Source organism: Mytilus californianus, unplaced genomic scaffold (genome assembly GCF_021869535.1).
Source record: "Mytilus californianus isolate M0D057914Y unplaced genomic scaffold, xbMytCali1.0.p SCAF_9, whole genome shotgun sequence".
Classification (NCBI taxonomy): domain Eukaryota; kingdom Metazoa; phylum Mollusca; class Bivalvia; order Mytilida; family Mytilidae; genus Mytilus; species Mytilus californianus.
Window position 1 is genome coordinate 52,934,048 of NW_026262745.1, and position 10,204 is coordinate 52,944,251.

At 30.3% G+C, this 10,204-nt stretch overlaps 1 long non-coding RNA gene across 1 annotated transcript; it reads right to left on the reverse strand.

Moving 5' to 3' along the window:
- Window positions 1–6,140: 6,140 nt before the first annotated feature.
- LOC127715372 (uncharacterized) lies at window positions 6,141–8,954 on the reverse strand. The gene is made up of 3 exons (XR_007988362.1): window positions 8,829–8,954; window positions 6,855–6,925; window positions 6,141–6,243 (listed from the first exon to the last, which is right to left on the reverse strand). It is a non-coding gene; the product is annotated as an uncharacterized LOC127715372 (long non-coding RNA).
- Between the last annotated feature and the right edge of the window lie 1,250 nt (window positions 8,955–10,204).

Genomic DNA, 10,204 nt, shown 5'->3' on the forward strand with positions numbered 1-10,204 from the left:
TACAGAATATAACACCATGTAATGAGTAAATGACACTGAGCCTAAAAAAAAATGAAAAAAAATATAAATGCTAGTACATAATATGCACTGGTTATCTTGAATGATATAAGACGGCTATTCACAGAAATTTAAGAAATATAACAATATGCCACTTTTTTGTTGTTGAAGGATTTTTGTATCTCATTGAAAGTGTTTGTTTGCCAGAATACCAAACTGTTAATTGGAGCCAGATGATCGATGCAAACGACACGTACGCTTTGTTTCTACGATACCTCTATTCGGTTTTCCCAAAATCAGTAGTCAGGAAGGTCAATTTTATAAATGAGCGTTATCAAATATACGAAATAACGGTGTTGTGTGATAAGACGTTTGTAACGATACGGTCCTGCAGTGAAACTAGGTAACCCGAAAACCGACATTTTAAATGGTAAATGCTATTTTTTTGTATTCTGTTAAACACCAGACATAAATAATGGTAACAGAGACATATAATTAACAAAGGAGATCTCGCGAGGATTTCCTAGTGACCGCAAGAATATACGTTAGTTCGCCGAGTTGAGAATCTCTTGTATTATATGTCTCTGATGGTAATTAGCTATCGCAAAAGATTCATAGTGTATATTGGGAAAAGTTTCATATCCCTTTGGTGTGCATGCGATTCAATCAGTTTTCATTTTTTTTTATCATGATTTGTATCTTCTTATTTGAATTTTTAGATTTAAAGATTGGTATATTACTACCTCTTTGTTTAAAACATTGATTGATTTAATTTTATATGTATTTTCCTTTGTCCATAAGTGATATTATGATAAAAACATATGATATCGATTTCCTTTGGTATATATGAAACGTATTTCTGCATGGAGAATAATTAATTTATATGAATTATCATCAATACTTCCCTTAATATCGAAATAAATTGGAAAAAAAGTTTCAATAAAATAACAATTTTAAAATATTGAACTTGTGATTAATCCTTACTGATTTTTGTGACTGACTTTCACATATTTGTATGGAGTAATATTGTATGTTATGGGTGCCAATTTAGGAAAAAATAAGTTAAATCCGAGATCACGAATTTGTAAAGAAATGCAGATTCGTGAACACAAGTCTGAGGGATTGGTAATCTAAAATTTTATTTATTTATTCTTATCACACATTAATATGATTTCGGATAATGATTTCTTAAATTTGTGGTAGCAACTAGTTAAATTCCGTAAAAACGCCATAAAACCTTGATCATGAGTTAAAAAAAAATAAGTGATAACAAATTCAATCCAAGATCGCAAATTACAAAAATCTGTGACTGATAATTCAACTGATAAGAAATTATAATTCGTTATTATTACAATTTGTACAATTTGTTTAAACGATTTTAAACTTGTTAAATACGTAATTATGATTTTTTTTAATTTGTGATCTCGAATTTAAATTTCATTTTTTGAACGTCTTAAATAAGTTTAGAATCTTTGTATTTGTAAGAATTACTTACCATGATTTGATTCATTTCTTTCTGTTACTTCTTTTTCTGTGTTTGATGTGGTCATCCATGAGTATACAGCAGTGCTCTCTTTAATTGTAAATGAAAATACAACGTTATCATAGTTGAAATTTCTAGTTGTGTACTATGTTCCTGAAATTTACACACTCGTAATTCAGATTCAAGTGATATTAAAAATTTGTAATATTTATATATAGCCCCAATAAAGCCTTTCCCTTTACCTTTAAAAAAAAATTGAATTTAAAAATGAACGTTCATGTCGTCAATTGTCTGCATGCTTTAACTTCTAGAAGATTTTTCGTTATAAGGGAATTACGTCGTAACGATTTCTAAAGTTTGGATCAAGATTTCTCAAGTATGTGTAATCACAAGCTAAAGCGATTTGTTTTAACGATTCTTTAGCCGTGGTCACGAATGACAAACAAAAATTATTCTTCAGCTTTCTTATTATGAATTTAATCCGTGATTTCGTTTGAACACTCATAATACGTTTTTGTAGGTCCCTAATTACTTCCGAACTTAATAGTTTTAATAGGTGTGTTTGCGAAAATGTACGCGTATTAAGCCGTTGTCGTGTCCAAAGTTTTAAACCGATTTTTGCTTATATGTACCGTAAATCAATTACAGGTACTTTCATTTATAGAAATAAGAAGATGTGGTATTAGTGCCAATGAGACAACTCTCCGTCCAAGTCACAATGTGTAAAAAGTAAACAATTATAGGTCAAAGTACGGCCTTCAACACGGAGTCTATACTCACACCGAACAGCAAGCTATAAAGGGCCCCAAAATGACTAGCGTAGAACAATTTAAACAGGAAAACCAACGGTCTAATCTAAATAAAAAACTAGAAACGAGAAACACTTATGAACCACATCCACAAACGACAACCACCGAATAGGCTCCTGACTTAGGACAGGTGCATACAAATGCAGCGAGTTTAAACGTGTTAACAGGCGCCAACCTTCACCCTAACCTGAAACAGTCGTGAAACATTTCAACATAAAAAGACACACTATAAAATATCAATTGAAATGGCTAAACTCGATCAAAAAGACATATAGACAAAAACAAGTAAACATACACTGAACGAATAAATTTGATCTATGACACAATATAAATACAATATTAAAAAAAAAAAAAAGATTTAAAACAATGTCAAAAAGACAACTCTAACCTGGGACAAAATGGCGTTAAATAAAATAACGTACACAGGAAAATTTAAATATGATAATTTTGTTGTTAGGAGTACGGAAATATTTTTTATACTTTACAAAATAAATAAATGTGTTCTTAACAGTACGAGTACAGAAGTGAAAATTTATCGTCATACTAAATACTTATCAAAGGTGGTACATATTAAAAATAGTGAAACGAGATATAACACACAAAAAGTAAACATTGAATAACAATCAAAGTACTGAAGTACTGAACATGACCGCAAGCTATGTAGGATGATGAATAAATGACAGGCGGTTGGTTATATGATACCTGCCAGACAGATATGTACACCTTACAATTATTCAATACACATGATATGAATGACATATTCATCCGCAAACACAATTTTTCGGTACGTGTGCATAGATATTAATGATTTTTTTACTTATATATATATATTTCTCACGACAAAACATTTTCAAATTATTTATTTATGTTCTTAAAAAATATTTTCATGAGTATTCATTGAAGAAATGAATTTATAACAAGCGATAAGGAATGTTATTTTGCACTCGATAATATCCGCGTATTTATACGAAATACGTTCGGTTATCAGTCAAAAGCGCAAGGGACGTGTGCATAAATTTCTGCGGCAACATAACTCCGGTATGACCTTTCAAGGTCACATCCGATGTAAAAATGCATTACAAATTGTGTCAACAGGTCAAATTAACACGAAAGTACGATTTGAGAGTACTCGCAGTTACTGAAAGCTAGTAAAAAGCCAAAAACAATTAATAATAAAAAATCATGCATCCGAGACTAAAATCAATTATAACACATCACAGGGATGTAGTGTTTTAACGCCATGGACAGTCAAAGAAGACATGACTTGTGCAATGCAAAAATAAAAGTATCGACAGAAAGAAGGATAGTTAGGATTTAACCTTATGATAAATATGTATCATGTTATATATAGATAGAGCAATCTCTATATAGAAATTAAATAAATGTAGATGTGTATTTATATATCCAAAAAAAAACATTCGAAAAGAATACAAAATACAAATTTAGTTATGTTTTAATTTGCTGATGACAAAATCGATATTTGTGCCAATGTAAACAATATACAAAGATCGTATTACAACATTAATAAGATAACCTTTACTATTAAGTTTGTTTAAGGGTTCGATGAGTTTACACGGATCATATAGTCATTTCAGCGCTTTTAGTACAATATTACCGTAAAATTTAGGGTGTGAAATACCGTTTTTAATAAGTTTTCTACAGGTACAGCCAAATGTATATATAACATCGGTTTTTGACGGAAAAAGAAATCATAATATAGAAGCAAAGCAAAAACTCAGAAAAAATTTCTCGATCAATGAATTTCAATACGGAAGACAATAACCTATATTTACTGCACTAGCATGTCAATGCTATGTGTGGTATTGTGTTAAAAGGCTACTTAATTGAAAATGTTATAATTTTGGGCGAAATCATTACAAAAACTGATTTCAATAAGCTCAATGCAGCTGTTATAGGAGTTTCGCATTTTCCTCTGCAAAAATATTTTGGTTTTCACTTAGTTTCTAATGATAATAGCTACTTCGGAGATTGATAGTTGTGTTTAATTTCATTGCTGTATTAGCAAATTAAGAAATCTTATTATTTGGTAATTTGATTCCAAGATGCAGCCTGTGCCGAATTTTAAAATTTTATAAGAATTATATAAACATGAATGAAATATCAGAGACAAAAATTAAAAAAGGAACAGACAAAAGGAAAATTTTTAACAGAGAATCCCCTTAAAAAAACAAAAATCATAAAAAAAAACCAAAACAAACTTACACAAAAATACTTTTCTTGTGAGATTTCCTCTTCTAAATAAAGTTTTTTATATTTCAATCTATCAAAATATTGGTAATACATTGTAATAAAAATAGATTATTGATCAGATAAAATTGTATACATTTCATTAATTAAACGAAAAGTCCACATTGAATAGTTTTTTGCTTCTTCTGAAACTGCAATTACAAATTTGCGTCTTTTGTGTTTTCATGTTTTATGTAATTCGTGATCATAATTGACGGACTAACCCTATATGTATACAATTTTCGACAGTACAAAAAAAAAAAAGATATATAAATAGAGACATCTAATTATTTAAATAACAGAAGTAATACAGCGTACATTGATATAAAAATTAAAGAACCTATGTGAGCACGCTAACATACCCCACGCTCCCACATTGTCACTTGGTAAACAAAATTTCACCAGATTCCTAAATTCAAAGACTCATAACTGCTACAAAAGTCAACTGATAAAACTTTCTTGTTGATATGCACATCTACATAGTATGTCCTAATTATCTACAAAATTTCTAGAAATTCTGTTGTGTGGATTCAGAGGAGTTGCAATGACAAACTGTTGCAGTAGTATATTAAGGCCAAAATTCTATGTTCAAATGGGCATAACTTCTAGAAAAACAAATGGAATCATAATTTCCTACCGATATGCACATCTACATAGTATGTTCTTGTTATCTACCTACAAAGTTTCGTGAAATTCTGTTGTGTGGTTACAGAGGAGTTGCGATGATAAGAACATGACTGACGGACTCACGGACGGACGGACTGACGGACAGACGGACAGACGGGCCAAAATCGTTATACCCTACGGAACTTCGTTCTTCGGGGTATAAATAGTTTAGTTTCAGTGATAAAGTAATAACCAACCTTTGAAAGTTGTTTTCAAGCTTGTAGACGGCAACGTAATGCACCCCAAAACATGGTGACATCTATATAAAAGAAAATATATGGTTGTTATTCAAATATTGGCAACACCGAATGTATATTATCTCCAAAAACAACTTTGAAAAAATAATAATTAATAATGATAGATAAGCATTACAACTATAGTATACTATACTCTAACCAAGATGCCCATGTCAAATGACTAGTAACATAAATTTAAGTTATATACAAAATCGTTCGAATCAAAAGAACACACACGTTTTCTTTAAGGGTTTAATTCGCAACAGAATGTACAAAATTACGTCCATTGAATGACAACATATCATAAAAAAAATGAAACTGAAAAAGTATTATAAATCTACCATTATGGATATAACTTCTCTCAAATATCAATGTTCATTAGATATTAGTCAGTCAGATACCAATTTTTGTAGTTTTGATATTTGGTCTTATATTATTATGAGGGCTTTAAATGTACTTGCACATGTTGCAGTTTATGCAAAACTGAGAACAAAAACATCAATTTAAAAGGCTGGAATATTTTAACTACATTATTTAGCATTTCAAGAGCTCCAGTTATACCTCCTTTCTTTCTTTATACTATAAACACTAGATAATAATGTATTGTATCTCTTTTGTCCAATATCACTTATTGTACATTGTGTACTCTGTTATTATAGAAATAGAAGCCTTAGCGATAACATTTGTAATATTTACGTTTGGTGTTCCGTGCAGCTGCATGAATGGAGGCATTTTGCACCATAGTTTTCCCTTCTACATTGCTGACAACTACCTCCATCTTTAGACATGAAACCTTTTTCACATACTGAAAATAGAGGAAATAACAATTTAAATAACGCAGCAAGAAAAGAAACCCACATACATGCAACATGTTTCCGTACAAATAAACAAGTGTTTCACGTGAAACATTTATAGAAAAGGGAATTTAACTGCAACTTTTAAGTATTTTCAACGATTCAATATTTTTGATTTACTAAGCAACAACTTTTCCCATAAGGCTTATATATAACAGAAAATAAGATTTTCGCCATCATTTAAGCACACTTAAATGTTGTAAGTACTCATTACGTCGAAGTAACATTGTCAGCACTGATTCAAATTTTAATTCATAGTTTTCGATATTCTGACCAATTGTGTCTGCCATGTAATTGTAAAATATAATGGATTTTTTTATAATTCTAAATCCAAATGATGTATTTGGCATAGACAATCATAATTTATATCTTGTTAATATATTTTGATATAATTTATTCACATATCAAGTCCCATGCTTCTTTAAAATGGACAATAAACTAACTAAAATCCCCGAACTTAACGCTTTACCAAACGTTGGTGCGACAAACAGATGTTAGACACAAAGTACTCAATTCAGTTTCATGGGCAGGATGTATTTTATAATAATTTTAAAACAATTACCTGTACAAGTCCCATTTTTTATTTCGTAGTTTGCACAGCAGTATTGTTCGTCCACATATTCGTTCCCACGCCTACAAAAAAAATACGTGTTTAATTAACTACTTCTGGCTGAATTCTCACATTTCCTTAAATTTAAGATGAGATCGTGACTTATTTTCTTCATTTCTTATCAAAACGTGTATTTATGCATTTGGTAATTTCCAAGGTGTAATCTCAGCTTTTTTAATAATATCAAATCACGCAAATTCGAAATTGAAACTACAAATTGAAAACAAACAATTTCCGTGAGTCCGAAGCGCTTTTTGGGGATTTATCTTCATCAGAAACTCTCTAGCCTAAACTTTTGAAAGGCTTTAGCTTTAACATGTGCCGTGAAATTTTTTATGTTAGTACATTAAAAATAGTATTAAAAATGATTCTAATTATGAGTATTCTACTATACTATATTCATAAGAAGCAATGATTTAAACTAGAAACCACAGGAATAGGAATATTGAATTACCTAAAAACTAAAAAAAAAACCAACCGTTGTGTCTTACCTTTCAAGGTTGAACTTAGTTATTTCGACTATTTTTTTTTTATTTAGGTCTATGTTATTTATTTTTATGTCCACTTTGGTCCTTTTTGGTCATAAAGCTCCTCACGTTCTCAGGTGTTTGTACTTGACTTTAATTTTCTTTAATTTGGGCGTTCGTAATGAAAGTAAATCAGGAAGCGATTCGGACGCATGCAATTTATAATCGGATATTTTTACTTCACATCTATGTTCATGGTTAACATGGTAAAAATACACTCAGGAGTCTGTGGCCTTTGTTAGTCTTGTATGTTTTTTTCAATTTTAGTTCATTTATATGTTTCAGAGTTAAGTGTGACGTCCATTTTCACTGAACTAGTACACATTTGTGTTAAGGGGCCAGCTGAAGCCCGCCTCCGGGTGCGGGATTTTCACTCTGTGTTGAAGACCCATTGGTGGCCTTGGGCTGATTTCTGCTCTTTGGTCGGGTTGTTGTCTCTTTGACACATTCCCCATTTCAGTTCTAAATTTTACTATTACATGTAAACTTATTATCATTTACCGGGGCAGAAATCATTTCCGTTCCGTTCAGCAATAAGTCTTCTCGAATTTTGCAGCTTTATGTATATCAAATGCTTTCTCCTCAACAACATTTTGGCTATAAACAACTGGTAAAAAACTTTCGACAAATCATTTTAAGTTTAGGTAAACAGAACGTAGACTGCTTAAAGATATCCGGCCATTGCAACTCATCAAGTGCCTGTCTAGGGTTTAGTAACCAATAACACACCACACACACCACAAAAGTAACAGCTTAAGACGTTTCCACATGTTTTAAAACTTGAAGCATCGTTCAAATATCGTGTTACGAAAAAAATCCTTATTTTATTAAAGGCCAGATATTTATTCTTCCCAATTGACTTTAACATTTTTTTTAGAATGAAGGATTTGTAGGTGTAGACTTTTAAAATTTTCGTTAAACAATGATGTTTGATTTCAATTTGGCAGAAATAAAAAAAAATCAAGGGCTGTATCCTCTATTTAATCGTCTGTCACAATTCTGGTAATTTTGGTCAGTAGTTTTATGAAAAAGCGCATATTTCATTTTCACAACTGTTCGTAGTAATATAACATTAACAGTACTTCGAATATTGAACTTTAATTTACACTGTAATTGAACAGCACGTTATAAGAAGTTACAACGATAATACAGAATTGTAAAAAAACATCAGATCGATTTTAAGATTATAAACCTGAAAATCGCTTAGTGGTGTCAGAGGTTAACCAATAAAAGTTATCAAACTGATAACGATTATAAACACAGTGACTGTAGTACTTCAGATAAAAATAAATAAATTGAATAATGACACATTAAATCATAGGAATATTTATATACATGCTCATATTGAGATACACCAGTAAGCTGATGAAAACAAAGAACAAAATAATTTCTACATTACCATACTTTCTTACGGCAAACACCTGCTTCTCCGTAAACACATGAAATTAAATCAAACTCTAAAATAATAAAACTTAACATCAATTTACAGAAACTATAATCCATTGTAGGATCGACAATGAATAAATCACGGAAATTATTTGAAACAAAGAGTGCTTATCAAAATAACCTCTAAACAATCAAAGGAAATCCTGTACAGAAAAATCGAAAATGAATGAACTATGAAGTTTCATCAATGTAAATTAGAACTTTCACCTAACTGTAAACGCAGACTTATATCTCTAATGCATTATTGACATCAACTTAATTTTAATATTTCAGCATATTGTAACTTTTTGAAAAGTAAATATGAAACAGTTCTTAATCAATATAAAAGTAAGGAGATGTAGTATGAGTGGTTATTTAGGCATAAAAATGAATCACAAGTTAAACAATCATAACACACTGGCCTAGCAGATATATCAATTTTCATTAGACTTTACTTCAAAAAGTTTGTACGTTGATTTCCAAATTCACGAAACTATATTTAATAATGGTGAGATAAATCAAGTGGACAATGTAGTTTCAAGAGAACCGATAGGTTAATATGAACTTCTACAAAATGGAACTGTAACATTGTTTGTCTTCTCAAATCAACTGTAATAGTGTCATAAATATGGCGACTCTCGTTATTCTTACTACAGATACCAATGCAAAGAAAACCGATATAAAAGTATGTCTTATGCAATAAATCTATCAAATATAGTCTTTATAAATCATTTCGACAGTAACTTTTATGCAGCAAATGCATTCTGGTAAAAAAGTATCAAGACTGGCAAACGCATTAAATAATATCGAACAACTTGTTGTGGTTATAATACTTGACCAAACGGTATTCAAAAGTGTCGTTGTGTGATTTACATCTAAGTAGTATCCCGCAAAAACGAAAGATTTAAAATATCAATACGTTCATTCATTATACATGTACTACATATTCACGTCTAAACGAAAAAAAAAACTGCTATTACAAAGTATTACACTGTTCCAAATATGTATTGGCTCCTTAAGTATACATCAATTTTAGAAGTTTTCTTTTATCATATAGCAAAATCTCAAATACAAACTTAAGATATTTTTGCTAGTGAAAAGTGCAGTTACAGTCGTTAATACATTCATTAACTAATTTTCTGACAAAGACTTTGATTATAACTTAATCAACTATTTTGAGTTTTAGTAATGTCTTTGCAAATTTTGAATAACCTGAATTACTTTGATGGTGCATTGTATATTTTTTATTTATGCCTTCAAAATATTTGTATTCATGTTATGCCTTCAAAGTAATTCAAGATCCGTTTAAGTGGTACGTAATGAATTATTATTATTAAACAATTTTTTTCA